The 24,026-nt window shown below is 41.5% G+C and overlaps 1 long non-coding RNA gene across 1 annotated transcript; it reads right to left on the bottom strand.

Moving 5' to 3' along the window:
- Positions 1-4,492: 4,492 nt before the first annotated feature.
- Positions 4,493-14,105, bottom strand: LOC122059464. The gene is made up of 3 exons (XR_006134051.1): positions 13,996-14,105; positions 12,910-12,975; positions 4,493-4,792 (listed from the first exon to the last, which is right to left on the bottom strand). It is a non-coding gene; the product is annotated as an uncharacterized LOC122059464 (long non-coding RNA).
- Between the last annotated feature and the right edge of the window lie 9,921 nt (positions 14,106-24,026).

Raw genomic sequence — 24,026 nt, 5'->3', positions numbered from 1 at the left:
TGATCGGACCCGAGTCGAAAAACCCCAATTTGTGTGGACAGTTGCTATATGGCCACTGGAAGAAAGCCACTGGAAACACTGGGCCTGCTTTTGGTGGTCTATTTCTGGTGAACCCTAAGACTTAGGAGCTCTCTGCCATCTCCATCGGAAATAACACTGATATTTTTTATGGGAAGTGTCTGTTTCCGATGGGTGTTTTCGGTGACATTACTGTCACTGGTGGACTTTATCTATACCCTTTAGGGGTAACCTATGTTGGCCCGTCCAAGTGTTTTCGATACATATTGATGTATGGTTGCCTCTCTGTCTAGGACAGTGATGCGCACGTGCCCCAAAGTTAGAATTGAGTTGATCGATCGGTGGTCGTACTTAAATCCTAACACACACGAGTATAAACAAGGTGAGGGATAGATTACTTTTATTTTGGGAATGTTTATTCTTTAGAATTTCTCATGTGTAGAATTACATGTTAATTATATTGTTCACATACTGATGATGTTCTATCACATGTTACATTTTATGATTGTGATATGAATTTTTATGGAGATGTATGGTGGGATCCGATGTGGCCGAGGTGGTACCGGTACCATGATCACTGTGTGTTTGTTATATGTATGAGCTGGAATCCGGTGTGGCCGAGGTGGTACCGGTACTGTGATTACCGTACGTCTGTTGCATTCATGCATTGATTATATAAATTAGAGTTAGTTGTAGTCCTGGATTACACTTTATGGCTGAGGTGTTACCGGTATCGTGTACCCCAAGACTACACTTGGAGATGGATTACACTTTGTGACTGATGTGTTACCAGTATTGTGTAATTCATACTAACTATATTATTATGAAGGCATGTAAAATATTTCTGGTTAGGTATCACTCCCTATGCTATAAACCCTTGCCAACAGGGGCTAAGGTGTTGGATAACCCATTGTGGTATGTTTGATTTGCCTTTTCAGAATGCCACACCCACTGTATGATGTGATTGTTGCCAGAGGTGGGAACTTGTTAGGCATGGCCAATGATTGTTACCAGTGTCATGACAGCCAGGAGGGGGTTATCAGGGGTTTGCTAGATGACCCATGGATGCATACAAGGATCGACAGGCTTCTGCTCACGGCTAAGATTTGTATCCCTGCGTAGTCGATGGCAGTTTCGAGACGAGGGATATAGCCTAATGTGCCATGGTAGCATTTACCAGACTTAGTTGTATTGTTAGGTGGATAATAAAATAAATGAATTGTGTCACGAGCATCATGGACTATGTGTTTAATTTATGTAATCATACATCATATTTACTTATGCGAATGCTATGCTTGGTTGTGTATGAACCCCACCCCTCACTGAGCGATTTTGAAAGCTCACCCCATGTATACACCCCTTTTTAGATGATAATGCAAGTATTGTAGTGCCAATGACATGTGAGCTAGTATCCTCTGGGTCGGAGTACTGTGTGAGTGACTAGTGGACACCAGAAGCGGAGGAGCACAATTAGGATTGTGCTTGCAATCACTGTGCTTACGCCACACCATGAGATGTACATTATAATTTGATACTTTTGATATAGACTATGGATGGTATATATTGAGATTTATGTTTATAAGTCTTGGTAAAATTGTAATAGAATAACTTGGTTATGGATATTATTTTATCATTAGATATTTCCCCATTTTATTGATGATTCCGCTATTATACTCTGATTTCACTGCTTTTAGTTGGTTTGTGATATGAGATTGTGAAATGTTAAGGTACTATGATCAGAGATCCTAGGAGGTTCGTAAGACAGGTATGTGTCTTACTCACACCACCAGTACTTCTAATGGTAAGTTGGGTCTGCTGGAGGTGGGGTGTGACATTCCTAGGGTTGGAATTAGTTGTGAAAATTTAGGCAGGGCTTTCGCACCATATTCCTAGGGTTGGAATCAACTGTGGAAATTTGGGCAGGGATTCCACGTCGTATTCTTAGGGTTGGAATCAGCTTTTGTGCCATATTCTTAGAGTTGGAATTAGCTGTGGAAATTTGGGTAGGGCTTCTGCGTTGTATTAACAATATTGAAATCAAGTACAGAAAAACTTAAACAGAAGTTCCATACTAACCTGATATGGATGACGTGGACTTTTGATAATAAGGCAGGACTCTGTCAACTTCAACTTCAGTAAACTCGACTAGCAATTTCTACAGACTCTCGTCTCTTCTTTTTCTTTCTTCTCTCTATTTCTTCTTTTGTAAGGTCTCTGGAATAGGTTTTTTTCCTTAGGACTGTTCTGTGGTTTTTTGGTCTCTGGAACAGGGTTTCCTCTTTAGGGTGTTTTTTGTCAGGCTCTTCTCGGTGACCCGAGTCACTATTTATAGAAAAAATGAGGCATCCATATAAAGATGCCACATAAGAGCATATACAAGGGGTTTAGGGGTGTGTAAGGGGGTATAGAAGGGTGAAAGGCCCTTACACATCCGTGTAAGCCCCCTCCTGAACTGGCACTCTGATATGCCTCTAAAAAGGCCGTGGCACCCCGATATGCCTCCAAGTATGCCCATAGATTGGGCGACTACCCCATAGGTTGGGGGACTATAGCCCTACGTGGTTACGGTGGAAATTTTATCACCTAAAATAGTATCCTTACGTGATTGTTGTGGAAATTTTATCATCTGAGGAACGGTAGTAAGTTTTGGTTGGGGTTTGATTTAGGGTGGTCCGATTTGGTTTGGTTTAAGGTTTGGTTTGGTTTGGTTCAGGTTTGGTCTGGTTTGTTCTGATTTGGATTGGTCTAGTTTGGTTTAGGTTTGGTCTAGTTTGGGTTGGTCTGGTTTGGTTCTGTTTAACCAGTCAAAGTTTAGGTAGGCAATACGGCACATCTGGGTATCCATTTTTTTCCATACAAGATATCAATGGGACCATATTTTTGAATACTTTCTAATGATATGTGAATCAAGCACAAGCTAGGCTCGATTGTCGTATTCTGGCAAAGGGTATCAATGACCAATTTCGGTCACCCTTCCCACATCATTTTAAAAATATCGTGCTAAACTCCTAACCGGTCTCACGCCCAATTGTACTCTACATGTTCTTACATAACAGCTTTAGGTTGGGATAGTTGGGATAGTCTGGAATTGTGCCGATAATTGGATTTCTTTCCGAAAGAGAGAATACATGTTTCATCATTGCCCATAATTCGTCATTGCCAAGGGGGGACAAAATTTGGTGTCTACACCCTGTTACAAAATCCATAGTGACATGCTCTCATTTCCATTCGGGTAATGGTATAGGTTGTAATTACCCATGTGGTTTCTGTCTTAATGCTTTCTCCAATTGACAATTCATGTATTTAGCCACATGTTCTACCACATTAGTCTTCATGTTATGCCACCAATATGATTTCTTCAAATCTTTATACATTTTAGTACTTCCAGGATGTAAGGAATAGGGAGTGCTGTGAGCTTCATTCAAAATCAAATCTACTAGCCACATGTTCTGCTAAATCAGTCTTCATGTTATGCCACCAATATGATATCTTCAGATCTTTATACATTTTAGTACTTCAAGGATGCAAGGAATTGGGAGTGCTATGAGCTTCATTCAAAATCAAATCTACTAGTTTCTCTTCCCTTGAAACACACAATCTATCCTTAAACCACAAAATCCCATCTTTCACTAAAAAATCTTAGATCTTTTTGTCTTTCGTCTGGTTGGTAGTAAGTGCAGCAAGTGTAGTAGTCTTATGTTTCTGGCTGAGTGCATTTGCTACTACATTAGCCGTTCCTGGATGGTAATGGAAAGTAGAATCATAGTCCTTCAACAATTCCAACCATCTTATTTGCCTCATATTCAACTCTTTCTAGGTGAAAAGATATTTAAGAGTCTTATGGTCACTTTAGATTTCACATTTTTCACCATACAGATAGTGATGCCAAATCTTCAATGGAAAAATCACTGCTGTCAATTCTAGGTCACGAGTAGGATAATTCTTCTCGTAGTCCCGCAATTGCCTGGAAGCATATGCAATTTGTAACACTCTAACTCTAATCCTCTACTTTACTTGTGGATATGTAAAGATACCAGGCAGAGAAGGTCAATACTGCCTTGGCTAGCAGCAGTGGAATGCCAAGAAGGGAAAAGTGTCCCCACTTGTACCTGTACATTCTGCCAACAGTGTTGGAGAAACCAGCAAGAAACATAGGCCAACAGGTAAATTATAACTTAGAATAGGGGTTAGGTGTGATAGGAATGTTGCAGACCAAAGGGGGACTAAATTCAGCTTAACCGGTGGGAGAGCTTGGAATCAATAGTCCGACTGGTCGGCTTGACAGAATCGATATTTTAGATTTTGTGGGTGTCACACCCCACTTCCAGTAGACCCAACTTATTGTGTAGAAATACCGGTGGTGTGAGCAAGACACTTACCCATATAACGAACCTACCAGGATCTCCGATAGCAGTACCTTAACAATTTACAATCTCACAACACAACCAACTAATAGTAGCAGAATCAGAGTATAATAGCGGAATCATAAGTAGAATGGGGAACATCGAGTGATGCTGTAAATATCCATAACCAATTTATCTATTTACAAACATTTGAGAGTTATAAATATTAAGTTCAAAGTATACCATCCACAAATCTGTATTTGAATATCAAAACACGCCAAACATCTCATGGTGCCGCGTATGCACAGACATTACAGGCACAATCCTTGTCATGTTTCCTGCTTCCGACATCCACTGGTTGCTCACTCCGTACTTGGGTCTGGAAGAAAGAGAGTCACAAGCCATAGGCATGACCATAGCTGCATCATCATCTAAAAGGGGGCATATACGTGGGGTGAGCTTTCCAATTTGCTCAATGAGGGGTGGGGTTTATGCACAACCAAATAAAAGTAGTCGTATAAATAATTCTAATGCATGATTACAGGAATTAAGCACATAATCCATGATGCTCGTGATGCAATTCATTTATTTTATTATCCACCTGGCATTACAACTAAGTCTGGTAAATGCTACTATGGCACATTAGGCTATATCCCTGGTCTCAAAACCGCTATCGACTACACAGCGATACAAATCCTAGCTGTGATTAGGAGCCTTCCGGTCCCGATATGCGGCCATCGATCACCCAGAAAATCCCTGATAACCCCCTCCTGGCAGTCACGACACTAGTATGTCCATCAGCCATGTTGGACAAGTTCTCACCTCCGGCAACAATCCCATCATACCGTGGGTGTGGCATTCCAGGGAGGTTCATCGAACATACCACAATTAGGTTATCCAACACCTTACCCCCTTTTGGAAAGGGCACGTAACATGGGGAATGTCACCTAACCACAATATCCTACATGTCTTCATAATGATACAGTTAGTATGGACCATGCGACACCGGTATCACCATCAGCCACGAAGAGGATCCATCTCCAAGTATAGCCCTGGGGTACATGATATCAGGAGCACATCGGCCATAAGGTGTAACCCATGACTATATACCTATTTAGCATGCAAAGTAGTTGAGTATAGACTACGCAGTACCAGTATCCCCATTTTCCATGAGGCATATCCATTTCCAAATGCAGTCCCAAAGTACACGATACTGGGAACACATCGGTCACAAAGTGTAATCCGTGACTACAACTAACTCTAATGCACATAATCAATGTATGAATGTAACAAACATACGGCAATCATAATACCAATACCACCTCGGTCATATCAGATTCCATCTCATTCATACAACAATCATGCGACAATCATGGTACCGGTATCACATTGGCCACACCGGATCCCGCCAGACATATTAATATACATCTCATGTCATTTCCATCAAAATAATACATGTGATAGAACATCATCATCATTTAAGAAATTTAATAATTGTGCAAGAATCTATACATATGGGTAGTTCTAAATAAATAAATAGTCCCAAAAATAAACGTCAACCATCCCTCACCTTGTTTAACTTCAAACGGATTGGGTTCCAAGTATGGCCATCGAGTGTTCAATTCAATTCCAGCCTTGGGCTACGTGTACGTCACTGTCCTAAGCACAAAGGTAACCTAATGACAATACGTGTTGGGAACATTAGGAGGGGCCCATAGGGGTCACCCCCAAAGGGTACAGACAAAGTCCCAGAGTGATAATATCATCACCAGAAACAGTCACTATCCACCGAAAATTGTAGACACCTAATTTTGTCACCCTGCTCTGGCTATGATGACTTACGGATCATGGACATGACCTCTTACTTCTGATTAACAGAGATGATAGTTTATTGAGGTAACCCAACCCATAAACATTTCATACCCACCCAAGGATCCCAAAACTAGCTTATGAAAGAAAAATAGGGTCCAATTATGACTTCTTATATACAAAGAAATTCGGTCCATAGTGATCGTATGGATAGATAGTGCTCAGAATCACGATTCCAATGATATATGGCATGCCAAAATTGGACCGTCGGATCTTTCGTAATCATTCCCAAAAGAATCAAATTTCATGTATATGCCCTCACGGCCCTGACCTACTCTCTTGCTGCCTTGCGTGCCCCCGCGGCCTTACCCTGCACCCTTGCTACCTTGTGTGTCCCTATAGCCCTACCCCGTGCCCCACTGTGCTGCACGCCCCCATGGCCCTAACTCGTACCCCTGTTGCCTTACGTGCTCTGCGGCCCTGTCCCATGCCCTCACTGTGCTGTACAACCCCACTGCCCTGCCTTATGCCCCCATAGTCCTGCCCCACTGCCCTGCTGCCTTGCATGCCTCGTGGCCCTACCCAGTGCCCTATTGCCTTACAAACCCCTATTGTGCTATGGGGCCCCACGGCCCTGCCCCATGCCCCTGCTGCCTTGCGTGCCCCACAGCCCTACCCAACACCCTTGCTGCCTTGGGGGCCCCCGTTGTGCTGTGGGCCCCCATGGCCTTGCCCCACACCCTTGCTGCCTTGTATGCCCCATGGCCCTGCTTGGCGCCCTTGCTGCCCTATGCGCCCCACGGCCCTACCTCAAACCCCTACTGCCTTGCGCACCCCTGAGGCCCTGCCCCACACCCCTACTGCCTTGCGTGCCCCTATGGCCCTACCCTGTGCCCTACTGCATTGTGCGCTCGCTACCTTGCATGGCCCGTTGCCCCGTGCACCCCCGTATCTCTTGCCTCCCTTTGCCTTGCGCACTCCTACCCAACCCTAGTGTTTTCACTGGAACCTTCACCCCGATGACCAGTTTAGTGAAGGGATTCCCTCTTCACCCACTTGGGCACTCTACACTGCCCCGCCAGTGTACCCTATACCACAATCTCTCATTGGCACAAGAAATTACTCTTCACTCCATTGGCCCAAAAAATTACCTAGTCACCCCAGTGGCCCAAAATCTCACTTTGTTAACCTATTAGTCCAAAAAAATCACTTTTTAACCCCATTGGCTAAGGAAATTCCTCTTTCCTCCCCATTGGTCGAAAAATTCTATAAATACCCCCCATCCCTTTGGTTTTTCACACTTAAGCCTCCTAGTAAGCACCCTTTTGTAGAGAATCTCTGCCTCTCTCCTCCCCTCCCCCCTTGATGTTCTTCAAGTCTTCGAAGAGATCTTCGTAAGATTTGAAGTGTTCTTCGGGCCTTCGAAGCTCTTCAATCCTTTGCTTTTTTTGAGTGAGTATTTGGTGTAGGAAAAGCTTGGCCTTAGTCTCCCTCCCCACTTCTAAGGTTCTTCAAGTCTTCAGAGAGATCTTCATAAGATCCAAACTTTGAAGTGTTCTTTGGGCCTTTGAAGTTCTTCAACAATTTAGGTTTTAGCCTATTCCTAGCAGAAGCTCTGCTAGAGTGCCACCTAAGCTTAGCCCTCTCATAGGCTATCCCCAATGGAAGCTCTTTCAGAGTGCCACCTCAGCCTAGCCCTCCCATAACCTATCCCCAGCGGAAGCTCTGTTGGAGTGCCACCTCAGCCTAGCGCTCTCATAGCCTATCCCCATCAGAAGCTTTATCGAGTGCCACCTCAGCCTAGCCCTCCCATAGCCTATCCCCAGTGGAAGCTTTGCCATAGTGCCACCTCAGCCAAAATTTGAAGTATCCCACCCCTAGTGGAAGCTCTACCGAAGTGCCACCTCAACCAAAATCCAAAAGTAACCCATCCCTAGCAAAAGCTCTACCGAATTGACACCTTAGTCTAAGCCTGAAAGTAACTGTTCCTAGCCGGAACTCTGTCTGAATATTACCACAGTCAGCATCTCTTAAAAAAGGAAGTTGGAGGTCAAGGCCATCTTCTCCTGAGCCGAGAGAATCCATAAGAAAGCTCATGCCAGCACTAATTGGGGGTCCACCCATCTTGACCTAAAATAGGGGTTAAGCTCAGGTATAATTTCTCATCCAAAATTAGCAAAATGTAGACTTTATATTGACCTTGTTTTAGTGCACATAATTATTTAAAGTCAGTCAATGTATATATGTGTGATAATTTAGCCATGCATGCGGAATAGGAACAATTGTGGAAAATGTTCGTTCTTAAGCATCTAGGTGGTGACTCCATACCCTTTTGCATGATCCCAATCCCCCGTATTGGACCATCATCAAATCCCCATCTCAATGACGACCTTTACACTCCTATGAAATAGGCCTCCACTTATCTCCGAGCGGAGGTACGACAGTGCAGGACCCATAGGTAAGCACACACAACACTCACCCCTCCCCAAAAAAGAGAATGAGAGGAGAGAGGGCCGAAAGCAAGTCCTTTTCCTCCCACTAGAGGGGAGAAGGAAAGAAATTCCGGCCACTACCCTCACAGTGGCAACTCCATTGGGGACATGTCAAGCTTCCGACACTAGATGCTACCATTAAATGCAAGAACATTTTCCACCACATCTATTTGAAAACATGTTCGGCCAACTCCATGTTTGTAATTGTATTCGCTAACTGCATCATTCATCGTGCTCAAAGTGAAATCATTTGGCGAGAGACTCCCTATCATACCTACACCCTCGGGGAGGTCAATGCATATCATGGAGAGTATTCTGAGAGGAAATGGTAGCCACTTCCTATACAAAGGTATGGGGTATTGTTAAACGACAAGGATGTTCATATTTGTGCCAACACCCTTGGGGAGGTCCGTGCACTTTATGACATTCTGAGATCGAGTAATGAAATTCCCGCATTACACTTTTGCACACAATCACTTATGGTTCCACCACCCCGTGCCCAATTGCTTAACCTCGTGTGTAGTCACGAATCAAGGGCAAGGAAGTCACCCCCTATCTCGTACCTCTGGGTATATCAAAAGGATCACATACCTTACGTATATAGATCTAGTCAAGGAAGCCTTGTCGGTCCTATTGTATCCACTACATACTTGCATCATGTAGGACATAGTTGGAGAATGCGAGGAATGCCACAAGCTAATCTATAGAATTTGTTTGAGGTCTTAAAAAGGAATCTTCCTATAATGCATTATAGTCATAAAGAAATGCTCTCCTAGGTGTGTTTCGGATAAAAGGTGTCCTTCCTCCTTGGAAATGAGATATGGATGACTGGGTGTGCACGACTCCTTGGTGATTCCCGTTAAAGTCCTGTAAAATGCCAAATCATCTAAAAAGACCCGAGGAAACTTGGAGGAAGGCCACCTAGGGGAATAAGATTAAGGAAAGCATCACTTTATTGGTAGAGAATGTCTTATAGGAATATTCTGGTAAAGTCGTTTGTGTGAATCTCCCACTTATGACATCGGGTGGTGTAGATACCCAATTTTGTCACCCTCCTCTGGCTATGATGAATTGTAGATCTTTGAAGCGATTTTTGACTTCTGATCAACAGAGATGATGATGGACTAAGAAAACCCAGAAATATTCTCCATCTATCTGAAAACCCTGGAAACCCCCATGCAGGAGAGAAGAGGGTCCAAATTTTACTTTTTATATGTGAAGGAATCTAGTCAAGATGACTGTACAGATAGATAGTGCTCGAAAATATGATTCTGATGACATATGGCATGTCAAAATTAGACCGTCAGATCTCCATTGGGGACATGTCAAGCTTCTGACACTAGATGCTACCATTAAATGCAAGAAAATTTTCCACCACCGCATTTTCTTGGAAACATGTTTGGCTAACCCCATGTTTATAATTGTATTCGCTAACCGCATCATACATTATGCTCGAAGTGAAATCATTTGGCAAGGGACTCCCTATCATGCCAGCACCCTCGGGAAGGTCAACGCATATCATGGAGAGTACTCTGAGAGCAAATGATACCTACTTTCTGTATAAGGTTATAGGGTATTGTTAAATGGCAAGGATGTTCATAACTGTGTCAGCACCCTCAAGGAGGTCCATGCACTTTATGACATTCTGAGATCGGATAATGGTATTCCTGTATTACACTTTTGCACACATTCACTCATGGCTCCACCACCCCGTGGCCAATTGCTTAATCTCATGTGTAGTCACGAGTGATGGGCAAGGAAGTCACCCCATTGATCTCGTACCTATGGGTATATCAAAAGGATCACTTACCTTGCATATATAGATCCTGTCAAAGAAGCCTTGTCGGTCCTATTGCATCCACCGCATGCTTGCATCATCTAGAAAATAGATGAAGGAGCTAGGAGTGCCACAAGCTAACTGTAGAACTTGTTTGTTGTCTTGAAAAGGAATGTTCCTACATTATATTCTCACCATAAAGAATTTCTTTCCTAAGTTGGTTTCGGATAAAAGGTGTCCCTCCTCCTAAAAAAAAGGGTCCAAATACGTGACTCAGGGGCAATCCCATCAGCATCACGTAAAGTCCCGAGAAGTCTCGAGAAAATCAGGACGAAGGATACCTAGTGGGAAAAATTTGTTGCCCAATTTGTACCCCCATAACTGGTACTATCTGAGCTGCTTGCCCACCTATGGTCTGTGGTGCAATTGGGATTCCTAGGTTAACTTGGGGTACTAAAGTTGTAGGATTTGCATGAGGTGGTGCCACAGGTGTGGCTGAAATGGGTATTCCCCTAGTACGCATTGCTGTGGCCATTTCTTCGATAATCCTATTATGTTGCTGCTATAGCTATTGTTGCTGCTATATATTTTTCTACAGTGCTTGTTGCAATCCTTGTTGTATACTTTGGACCATATTAGTTACCAGAGTGGTCAAATCCTGAGTTGTAAGTACTGAAGGTACAGGAGGTGACATTGATGCTGCTACAGGAGCAGTCGCAAGAACTGATTCTTATGTTCTTGATACCAACTCACTTTCCCTTTCTTCACTCACAGACATCAAAGGGTGAGCTCTAGTAGTAGGCCAACCCTTTTTCTAGTGTCCCGATCCTTGTTGAGGTTGAGCCGTTTTGGTGGCATATTGGGAATTTTCCTGAAAATCATAACGTATCAATTCCCAATGCTCAACACAAATATTTCCAACAAGGATGAGTAATGCAGCAATTGTCATATATAAAATTCTCTAGTTAAAAGAAAACATTCACATCCTAATCTTGTTTCTATCATACACAGAAGCATTCACAATAATTAAGCTTTTCTCTTGAAGTTTTTATTTCTTTACTTCCTATTGCACTGGATGACCCTAAAATCATGTGGTTTGTCAGACTTCGTCTTAGAGTTTGCTCTGATACCACAAAATTGTTACACCCTACCTTGCCCTAGATATGGCACAGGTGCGCCGGCATTGGATATCTCACCCCACCCAGTCAGCCCGCCAAACCAGGATCTTACTCCAGGAGAATCCACAACACCACAACCATGTATGCTAAAATCATAATCAGAGTTTGCAACGGATCATATAAAATCAAATAAAGTTATTATCCACCCAGTGCTTCTATGTGATATTGGATACCATAGATATAATGACTCACAACAGCATATACAGTAATCCATATATATATACATTCATCCCATTCCAAAACAAATATTTACACAAAATCTCTTCCAACAGTTGTTAAACCCTTCAACTTGTATCGAAAAAAACTGATTCTCATCACTATCCACATATATACACAAAAGGTTAATCAAATACATCAGTCCTCAATATTACTGTCCACTGTATGCACAATCATCACATTCACAGTCATGCCCATGGATGAAATCATGAAAATCCAGAATACAAGCCAACTGATCCATAACCACATCATCATGCTCTGAGTTATCAACCTATAGCTGACTGCTCTCCTCATCTATGGAAAAAAGAAATGGGGGTGAGCACATGGCGATGCTCAGTGAGGGGTTGGATAGAAACAAACACACGTATCCATATGCAATGCATGCTCCACACAATAGAATGATGCTCATAAATCCATTTATTTAACTATTTAGATTTCCTAGTCCATTACTAAGTCTCATCTGCTATGGGTATAAGTGCTACCGACGCAGGTGGCATTCCCTACCCTGTATGTTGGGCCTCAGGAATAGAAGCTATGTCGCAGGCAGGGGCCAACCAGTCCCGGTCATAGCCTCGGTCCCCCGGCTAACCCCTAAAAGGTAACCCCATATCATAAATATATCAACAGGCACACAGTACATCGTATCCTGTCATACACACTCACACCCATACACATCCACTACTGGTATAGTACGTCGTACCACTCACAGTGCACTGATGATCAGGTAGTCACTTTTATTGGGATTAGTCCATACCTAACGCCCTATGGATAAGGGGTGTAGCACTTGGGGTTATGATACCTAGCCAACATTCTACATGGTGCACAACAAATCATCCGAACCATATATGCACACATGGGCACCTGCACGTGATCCATCTCACTTATCTTTCCTTCTACGTTTCCACCACCATCATATCCATCATACCACAAATATGCAAGTAGATGCAAATGATGAAAATGAATGTAAATGCACAATTACAACAAGTAAAGCAATGTAAATGCACAAATACAAGTGATGCATGCTCCACACAATAAACACACTAAAAGAATGGGGGTTGAGAAGGGCACCCACTCACAGTGAATATCAGGGCCCACAATCTCTCTTGGTGCCGAGGAATCTCTCTCACGGATATCTGGGATTCCTAAAAATCAACAATTATACACATGTATTAAAATCAGGTAAATTTTTTATCTACCCCTAATAGTGCTACCTAATATCTCCCTAATAAGATCATCTAAAACCTCCCTTATATGCTCCACAATTCCTCTTCAAGTCCAATTTAATAGATTTCATTTTAAATCCTTAGGGTCTTACATGGGATTTAGTAGAAATTTCACATTTCCCCCAATTTGACCTAATTTGTTATATGACATTATGAACCTAGAGTGGATATCAGTATTTTTACTTCAAAATTCATGATAAATTCTCAATTCCATAAGCATGCATGGAATTCATACTCAATATCTCTTGCATTTGTCTCTATTCCCTCAAATTGGTGAAATTGAGATGGGATTTCTTTCCAATTTCAAATTAATTCTCTGTTCCAGAGCTTCAAGTAAGGAACCTAGTCTCCTAGTTCCAAATCGGCCTTCAATAATGAAGATGCCATCTCAGATTTCATTTCACATAGATATAATTCCATCTACAATAGTAAAATAAAACCAATTTTCATGATAAACCCTCAATTTGAGGTTGCATGTTTGAACTTTATCGATAATCTTACCATGCATGTGATCTACCATCAATTCCCACTTTGCAGGTGAATCTTGAACCTCAAATAGTGAAATAAAAATTAATTTTCACCTTGCATGTGGAGAATTAAGCTTCAATTAACTTGCATGTAAATTTATGACCTTAGAAAAATAAAATTGAATGGAATTTCTCCTCATCCACATGGAATTTTTCCTAATTTAGGAGAGTCAGTGAGAATCCTCACTCTTTGTAGGAATCAGTCATGGTGTACACATCAATTGACTAAATTATTCCATTCCTTCCCAATTTAATCCACGAATTTCAGAGAAATTAAACTCTATGTAGTTGAGTTGTTCCTGAAATTTCCAGATTTCCTCTCTTTTCATAATTCCAGTCCAAATCAGTTTAAAGCCCCTTTTATTTCTAAAATTCCCTCTTATTAGAAGTTAATCTAGGTGAGATTTTTTACCTTTTTGCTGAATCCTCAAGCAATCTCCCAAGAAAATCGATCTCTAAGCAATTTCTCTCTCTTCCCTTCTCTTCTTCTCCTCTCTTCTTCTTCTTCTTCTTTCTCTTTTCTTCCTCTTACTAAAGGGTGAATAGAATGTGAGAAATAAAGCTTAAATAGGAGGTGATGGCCTTTATATAGCTCTTCCTTTTATAATATTAAAATAGATGTTTTATATCTATTTTTTTCACCTTTTATACCGAACCGACAGTTACCGCTTCAAACCGACAATTGCCGATTGCTCTCTGTCGGCTAAGTCTGTTCTTGGTCATCCAAAATTGATCTGGCTAGCCAGTTGAATTTCTGGATAAATCAGGCAGTTGCCGGTTGCACTCGGTAGTTGCCAATTCAAACCAGTAGTTGCCGGTTGACCTCTGTTTCTTGGCCTATTTAGACAATCTATACAAAAATGATCATATCTTTCTTATCCGAACTCAGATTGAGATGATTCAAGTTGCGTTGGATTCATAACTCAATATTCTATCATTTTGTAGAAGAAATAATCTTTAGATATTGTCATATAAAATGAATAAAATGCCCATGACCATGAACCTTGTTGAAATCATAGCAATTGAAATGGCATGTTGTAAACAACATGTATCTAGACTTGTTCGGGTCATTTTATTAGTAATTTTGGCATCACCTAGTGTCATTCTATTATCCAACCTTATCAAGTTTATTAATTTACCTCTTGGCCCACTTTTCTTGTTGATCCCTCCAACACCATTGGTAGTAGGCACAAGTACATATTGGGTCATTCTTTCCTTCCTAGCATTCCACAGCTTCCAACAAAGCTAGTGTTGGCCTTCCCAATTTGTTACTCTTGCATGTTCACAGCCAATGTAAAGATGTGAGATTTGGGATGTTACAGTTGGAGTCTTCTCAAACTCAAAATTGGGCAATAGTGGTGAAAGCCTTCACCAAGCAGTACTCCTACAATACTAAAGTGGATGTGTAGCGATGAGAGCTTGAGACATTGAGGCAGCAGCCCAAAGAAGGATTCATCACCTTCTTGATGAGGTTTAGGGACAAGGCTGCTAAGATGGTAGATCGGCCTTCGGAAGCAGAGCAATTAGAGATGTTGATTGAGAACTAATCAAAGCCTTTTTATGATGTCCTCTGCTACCAACATCTACAGACTTTTGATGCCCTAATAGCCACTGGCACATGTGTGGAAAACAGAATCCTAAGGGAAGCTCAGTTCAAGGATCCTCCCAAGATGCAGGGAAGAATAACTGAGTCAGACGTGGAAAGGGTCCAGAAACTAATGTGGTGAGTGCAGTTCAGCAGTCAGTCTCCCCAACCACTTCTTCACAACCATTTGTAATATAAACAGATGCATCCTCTCAGAAGGCCCCTCATCCAAAAAGGCAATTTTCTAATTTGGGAGTGCCATCACAGTAGTGTATAAGAAGTTGAAGAAATAAGGATTGCTAGGGATTCAAGTTGCGTTGGATTCATAACTCAATACTCCAGGAGTGATCGGCATCCCTCCTCTAGCTTGGTATAGGGATCATGAATATTATGCTTACCACACTCAAAAGGGGTACAACACTGAAAGATGCTTGGGTTTGCAACATACAATTCAGGATTTGGTGGACAATGGAACCATTGAGGTCAAGGTAAAGCAACCTCCCAATGTCAACACCAATCCACTCCCCGATCATGTGAACAATCTAGATGAAGAAGCCACAGAGAGTGATCCCACTCAACTCATTGTAACTAGAGCTCGAAAGAATCACATAAATGCTCACGCTTATAGGAAAATCATGAATCAAAGGGCCAGAGCCATGAGGACTCCCAAAAGAGGTGAGTCATCAGAGGAAGAATCAGAAGATCGGACTCCTGCCATTCATCCTTCCTCATCAATAGAAGAATCTACCATACCATATTACCTACCTCCACTATACCGCCCACCTTCACTATATTATCAGCCTCTGCCATATCATCAACCTTCCCCCCACCATAAAGGAGAAGGAATTTCCTCATCCTATCACCCCCAATCTTCATATCCTACCTCTCACATTACATCATCTTCATATCTATCATCTCGCTTCATATCCCTCATCACCCTCATACCAATCCCATTCTCAAGGTATGGTATATAACACAAAAGAAGGATAGACGGACGGGTACAATTGTAAGGATATGCTTGCACTACCAGACTCCCTAAAAATGACTTCATCAACAGGGTCAGTGAATGCATTAGGGGAAGACCAAGAGAGTGATCCCACTTCTCTAATTCAATCCACTATATCTTCAGAGGACAATCCAGAGGAAATCGAAGAGATTACAGATGATCTTCTCAGAGCAGTAACCGCCTTGGCCATAGGGGAATAGATTAAAGAGCACACCTCCCTAACCCTCATAGGGAATGACACAGAGAATGATGAATCAAGAGAATTTGATGGTCAAGAGGAACCTGATGGAGAACCAAGTGAGGAGGAAATCAATAAAGAAGAGGATGATGACGACGATGATGTGGATGAGAATGAGGATGAGAAGGATGGAGATGACTCTGATTCTCAAGAGGATGATGAGTATCCAGACTAGGATGACTACCAAGGGCCTTGGTACAATGATAATGATGATGAGTCAGAATATTACTCACAGATCACTAGACATGTTTCTCAGTTTATGCTATCGGTGGTGATGACCTAATAGTTGATTTGACAAGTGGCATTTACCCTTCCCTCTGCATGGGGGAGATGATTCTACATTAGATTCAGAAAACTATGAGGAATCTGGAGAGCTGACACAAGTTTATATGGATGAACAGTACTCCACATTTGAGTTGGAAGAAAAGCTATGTGAAGTGTACTCTAACACATTGAGGATGCAAGAGAGAGTAGAAGAAATTGACAACATGTTGGGTGAAGTAACTATCAATGATCGTTACTGCCATGAGCAGCTAAATGATCTAAAGGAAATAGGATCAGATGACACATTCGCAAAGGCAGTAGATGCCACATTCTAACAGGTGTCTAATGCAGTCAAAAAGTTATGAGGCAGGGCTCTCAACATTTTTGGAGGACCTTAACTTCCCACCCTAAGCAGGGAGGGAGAATCAAAAGAAGAGGATGATCCCATGGTAGGAATAATCACCATAGCAAACAGTGATGATGAAGATTGTTATCCCACAATGATTATTGTAAAGAAACCTGTCAACGTGATGGAAACTAGAAGTGGAAGAGACTATAAGGACAAGGCTCTAGTAGTGTAGTAGTGGAACAGTCAGGGACCAATGAGGCTGGAATCAGTAGCTTGAAAAGAGAACCTAAGAATCCAATCCTAACTCAACTCAAGAAGTCTCAAGGTAATATCTTAATTTGGGGATTGTTGATGGCATCCCCCATGCACCGTGAAGAAATTTTGAAGTCCCTCACTAATGTACAGGTGCCAATCGAGATAAATCCGATACATCTCACACATATAGTAGGGGCAACATATGTGATGCAATCCTTAATGTTCTTAGATTCAGAGCTTCCCAAAGGGGTCCATCACAATTGAGCTCTTCACATCATGATACAATGCCTTAACAAGGTGGTTCCCCAGGTTCTTGTTGACAATGGATCCACTTTGAATGCGCTACCTTTGAGATCGGCAAAGAGTATTGGTATCAACCTGGAAGAAATGAGGTTGACTACACAAACCGTACGGGCATATGACAATACCAAGAGGAAGATCCTTGGCATCCTTACCCTTGCCGTAAAGATTGGCCCGGTGAAGTTTGACATTGATTTCCAAGTCATTGATATACCGACAGATTTTGACATGCTCTTGGCAAGGCCTTGGTTGCATCATGTGAAGGCAGTGTCCTCTAGTCTCCATCAAAAAATGAAGCTCATTTATGAAGAAAAGGTGATCACAATAGCTAGAGACCCCAAGGTGGTTAACACATTGGCCAATATTAGAAAATGGAGAAGAATAAGACCAGGAAGTTCAACTAAGTGGTTTTGAATTAGATACAACTTATGTAACCATTGCCAAAGAAGTTCCAAATGAGGAAATCCTAGCTAACTATGAAGCCATCTGGATTCTGCCAGTAAATCAAATGATGAAGAATATGTAATATTTTCCTCGCATGGGACTAGAGAAATATCATCAAGGAGTTCCAAAGCAGCCTAGTTTGACAGTGAACAAAGGAAAGAATGGTCTCGGATGCACTCCTCCGACCACCAAGGGGTAGAAAGTACTAAGGATAACTAGGAAGATCTCTGTCTCTTACTACCCTACTCTCGGTACTTTGTAAAAGAAGGAGAGGATTTCCCTTTCTACGGTAATGTGGAGCCATGGTTTGATGAAACCATCGCAAGGATGCAACCAGGATTTGAAGTATTTTTCTAAGAGGAGTTTGACTAGGTGACTCATGAAGTAGAACAACAAAAATGCTAGTGAAGGAAAGTGATTAAGACAGTTGCATCACCAGGATAGCGGAAATTACACTAATTGAAGATGGGTTCTCCTTTGGCAACCCCATAACACTGATCCAGTCAAAGGAATTGCCAAATCCCCAAGTACTCCTGACAAGGGAATGGGAAAAGAAGATAGGGCTCACCTGGAGTCTACCATTTCCCATTAATTTGGAAAGCTACATTTGGTCTCTCTTGCAAAAACCAAGAGCCCGAGAGCTACATGAGCTCAAGCCTCGTCCTTTCAGAGGAGGAAGTGCGTATGCAAAGCAAAGAAGAGCACAAAGAATGATGATTTGCATGTACTGTGCCAGAATCAGCTACAACGGGAAGGTCTGTGAAGGTGGACAAAGATGTGACCGAGGCACCAGGATGGCATCCCTCAACAGGCTGGAAAAGATGGACTTTATAAATAGAGGATTGAGCAGTCTCCATCAATCCTCACCGCTCCAAATGTTCTGTTTTCAAGAACACGAGGTTGACTAGATGAAGAAGTAGGCACCTATCCAAAAGAACTACTACACCGTTGAAGAAATAGCAGCAACTTTTTCAGAAGGAAAAGAAGGCCCTTTGCCACACCTCCTCATTAATCGAGCCACCGAATCACTCCTGAACTGGACAAGCATTAGAGAAAGCTTCAAGTTTGCTTATGCTACTGAGTCAACCAGCCTTAATACCCCTGGCAAAAGCATCAAGCCAATTATCAAGTCTATAGTTGAGTCTATTGTTTATGATTTCATGTTGGCCTCCCATCTCGAGGAGAGTCCAGAGTCCTTGTATGTCGATTCTATTATTCCTTATTTCATGAATGAAATTTCTGATTCTGAGTATGACTTGCCATTTTTTTTTATGATGATCTTAATAAATATCAAGAATCAATAAAACAATACAAACCAAAGAAAGCCCAACCCATCCGTGACGATACGCAGGTTAATAATCTAGGAACCGACCAATGCCTTCGAGAGGTAAAAATTGGCATTACCCTTGATGACAAAGAAGCGGAATAGATGATTATTCTCTTGAAGGAATTCATTGAGGACTTTCCTTGGTCTTATGAGGATATGCCTGGTATTGACCTTAATATTGTGCAACATCGATTGTCGACTTACCCTAGGGCAAAGTCGATAAAGCAGAAGCTCCAAAGAATGCATCCAGAATGGAGTGAAAAGATTAGAGAAGAGGTTGTGAAGCAGTGGAATGCAGGGTCTCTACAAGTGGTGAAATACCCCCAATGGTTGGCCAACATAGTACCAGTGCCAAAGAAGGATGGCAACGTATGAATGCGCGTAGACTTCCGAGATATTAACAAAGTAAGCCCTAAAGATGACTTCCCATTACCTGGATAAGATGGCAGGGTATGCTTTGTTATCATTTATGGATGGATTCTCGGGATACAACCAAATAAGCACGCACCCAGAAGATTGTGAGAAGACAACCTTCACCACTATATGGGGAACTTATTGTTACAAAGTGATGCCTTTTGGACTAAAGAACACCGAGGCAACTTATCAAAGAGCAGCTATGGCCCTATTACATGACATGATGAACAAAGATGTTGAAGTCTATGTAGATGACATGATAGTGAAGTCAAAGCATCGGTAGAGGCATATTCCCGCACTAAGGCGATTCTTTGAAAGAATCAAGAAGTATCAGCTAAAGTTGAATCCTCAGAAGTGTGTATTCAGGGCAACAATAGGAAATTTGTTAGGTTTCTTGGCAAGTGAAAGAGGCATTGAAGTCGACACTATCAAGATCAACGCAATTTAGGAAATGCCCACACCTTGGACTGAGAAACAAATACGAGGATTTTTGGGTCATATCCAGTATATTAGTAGATTCATAGCTCAATTGACTACAATTTGTGAACCAATTTTCAAGTTGCTGAAGAAGGATCAGCCCACGAAATAGAATGACCAATGCCAATAACCTTTTGACAAAATCAAGGAACACCACATGAACCCACCATTATTGACACCGTCGGTGGGAGGTGAATCACTTCTCTTGTACTTATCCATGGGAGAATATTCCATGGGCTCTAGAGATGAAAGGAGGGGCAGAGCATGCCATATACTACCTTAGTAAGAAGTTCCTGAAATATGAGACATAGTACACATCTTTGAAAAGAACTTGAGCTGCATTAATTTGGGCAACGAAAAGGTTGCGACAATACATGGTTTCCTATCCAATGCACTTGATCTCAAGGATGGATCCCATCAAATACCTCTTTGAGAAACCAGCCCTAATAGGAAGGATGGCTCATTGGTTGCTTTTGCTATCAGAGTTTGACATCACTTATGTTACTTAGAAATTAAACAAGGGGCAGGCCATAGCCGATCATTTGGCTGCCCACCCCACAGAAGATGAAAGATCCTTGGATGATGCCTTTCCTGATGAAGAAATCACAGCAATAAAGGAAGAAGACAACAAATGAATGGTAGTTATTCTTTGATGGAGCAGCCAATCAAAAGGGGTGTGGTACGGGAATATTGCTTGTCACTCCTTACAGTCTTTATTTACCTTCATCATTCCGCCTCGACTTCCCCTGTACTAACAATATTGCTGAATATGAAGCTTATGCTTTGGGGCTCGAAATTGCTTTGACTATTGGAGTGAAAAGGATTAAGGTTTACAGCGATTCATCCATCATCATCTGCCAGACACAGGGAAAGTGGAAAACTAGGGATGAAAAGTTGAAGCCATATCAAGAACATCTGGAAGAGGTGATTGAACACTTTGAGAAGATCTCGTTTGAATACTTCCAGAGAGATAACAACAGGTTTGCTAATGGCCTTACAACCTTGGCTTCTATGGTAGAATGCAACCCTATGGCTAAGGTTCAACCATTCTTGGTAGAACAAAGAAGCAGGCCCATTTATCAGAATTTGGTGAACTCTCCCACCATGGATGGTCGGTCTTGGTTCACTCACATAGTGGATTTCATCAGGGAAAGGAAGTACCCAGTTGAAGCAACTGATAGAGAAAAGAAATTTCTAAGGAGATATACCACCCAGTTTCTTCTTCAAGAGGATTTGTTATACAAGAGATCCTATGATGGAATACAGTTGTTGTGTGTAGACAAGGAGCAAGCCGCAACCCTCATAGAGGAAATTCATCAAGGTCTTTGTAGACCACACATGAATGCCAAGATGTTATCTAAGAAGTTTCTCAGGCTGGGATATTACTGAAACACAATGGAAGTGAATTGTGTAGACTTTGTCAAGAAGTGCCACAAGTGTCAAATATTTGCCAACATCATACATATCCCACCAACAGAGTTACATTCGCTTAATTCACCATAGCCATTCTCCACTTGGGGCATCGACATCATTGGGAAGATCAACCCCAAAGCATCCAATGGTCACGAGTTCATTTTGGTAGCCATTGATTATTTCACCAAATGGGTAGAAGCTTAGTCATATGCGGTCCTCACATCTACTAAGGTAGCAAAATTCATTCAAGAAAATATCATTTCTCGATATGGAGTACCTCAAGAACTGATATCAGATCAAGGGTCCCATTTTTGGGGGCAAGACCGACAACATCACACAAAGTTCAGTATCAAAAGGCATCGCTCTACCACTTACAGGCAACAGACCAATGGGGTATTATAAGTGATGAGCACAATAATGTGTGAAATCTTAGGGATATAAGTGTACATTTTGCCCCACTTTGGAAAGTACTACTTTTATTTTTCTTGTTTTTTTTAGTTTCCAAGTTTACAAGAGAAAGTGCTTAAAGTGAATCAAGAACCAGTCCAAAGGTGGGATCCACTCATTTGTACCACATCCTCTCTCCTACAAAATCTTGAAGATTATTCTCTCTCCTTGCCACCTCACAAGATCTTGAAGATGCTATGCAGAGATTCCTTTCTGATTTAATCAAGATTGCAAGATATTGGTTAATATTGCAAGGAAGGAATAGAATTTGTTAATTTTGGAAACGGATTCTCTCTTTCCTCACACAATATCTAAGAGAATGAGGATTTTTACCAAGATTTTATTTTATTTTATTTTCTTTCTTTTCTTAAAGAAGACTTGTAAAAGGAAGGAGGCAAGACAAAAGCCCTATAAAAGCCCCTTCCTCCCCCCTCCTAATTATTATTCCCCTTAGTTTACTTTCTAGTTTATACTTAGTTTTCTTCTTTCTCTCCCTCTCTAACTCTCTTTAGTTTTAGTTCTTCTTTATTTTTGCTTTAATCACTTTTGTAATAGTTTTTTATGTCAATTAATGCAATCACTCTTTTATTCTTATTCAGCATTTTATGTTTATGATCTATGCAATCGAGTTGTAATTTTTAAAGTTATAGTTCTAGGCTTAGAACTAGGTGACAAGATCACAAGCCGTGGAGCATCTTTTTTTCTCAAGTTCAGTTTTTTTTATTCCAAGATTTGTTTTCTCTAGTATTAAAAATTTCAGAATTGGTTTATTTCAGATCTGATTTTTAGTACTGGTAGTATCTCAAATCACCCAAGCTTTCAAGTTCAAGGGTTGAAGTTCAAGTAAGTAGGCTCCTTCAATAGTCTTCTCTCCCCCCTCTCATTCCCTCTTCTGACTACCCTTTCTTTCTTAATTTAGGATTTTAATTTCAGTCGTTACATTATTATTATCCCTTTCCCCCAAGGTTCATGGCTAGTGTATGTGCTGGTTTTGCCCCTCCTAGCCATAGAACCATCAATTTATTACTTTTATTTTAATTGTCTCCCTTTCCCTAAAGCCAAGTAGAGTAATCCTTGTAAGAGTGACTCTCTGGTCAAGTAGGGAAGCTCATATTATGATGCATCCCTCGGGCTAAGTAGAGAAACCTACTTGTGAGTCTCTCTCTAGCTTTCTCCCCTTTCTTTTACTTTATTTTTATTTCAGCATTTTTTCCTTTATTATTTTTTTTTAATTACGTGGGTTGTTTATTTTTAGTTATTTATTTATTTAATTTTAATTGCGTGGCTTGCGTCTTTAAATTCTTAGATGACGAATGGTTAGGACATTATTTTAGATACATATGTTTAGGACGGTATGTAGAATTAGATCACAACCATTAATAGGTTCACTTTCGCATTATTAAAAGAAAAAATAAATAAAGTGGCTACTCTCTCTGAGTTCAACCCCGTAGCTACACTGATCCATACGCTTGCGATTACATTTAAAATCTCAAACAACGAGCAAAGAAATCTGGGACTCTCTCTGAGCTACCTATGACTCTGCGTCGAATTCCCGGATTATGTCACTCAATCTTGCACTTTAGGATCTCTCTCAGAAGTCTGACAAATCTGTCACCACTCTTATGCAATGAGCCAAATCTCTCTCTGACGAGCTTGCTGTTGCTAGCTCCCCTCTAAAACAGACTGACCTCTGTCTCCATATTCTCCGTGCTCTACCCAAAGATCTTCGTGACATAGTTCCAACCCTGCTCGCGTTCTGAACCACTAGCCTATTCTGATCTTCTTGGCGTGCTTCTCAGCCATGAGTTCATGAATCAGGCCTCTACTCACCCAACATTTGGCATTGATCCTCCACCATCCACGGATTCTCCTTCAGGAAACACCGCTCAGCGTGATACCTCTTCCACCTCTCCCTTCTCTCAAT

Source organism: Macadamia integrifolia, chromosome 13 (genome assembly GCF_013358625.1).
Source record: "Macadamia integrifolia cultivar HAES 741 chromosome 13, SCU_Mint_v3, whole genome shotgun sequence".
Lineage (NCBI taxonomy): Eukaryota > Viridiplantae > Streptophyta > Magnoliopsida > Proteales > Proteaceae > Macadamia > Macadamia integrifolia.
This window is presented reverse-complemented; position numbering and strand designations above follow the sequence as displayed.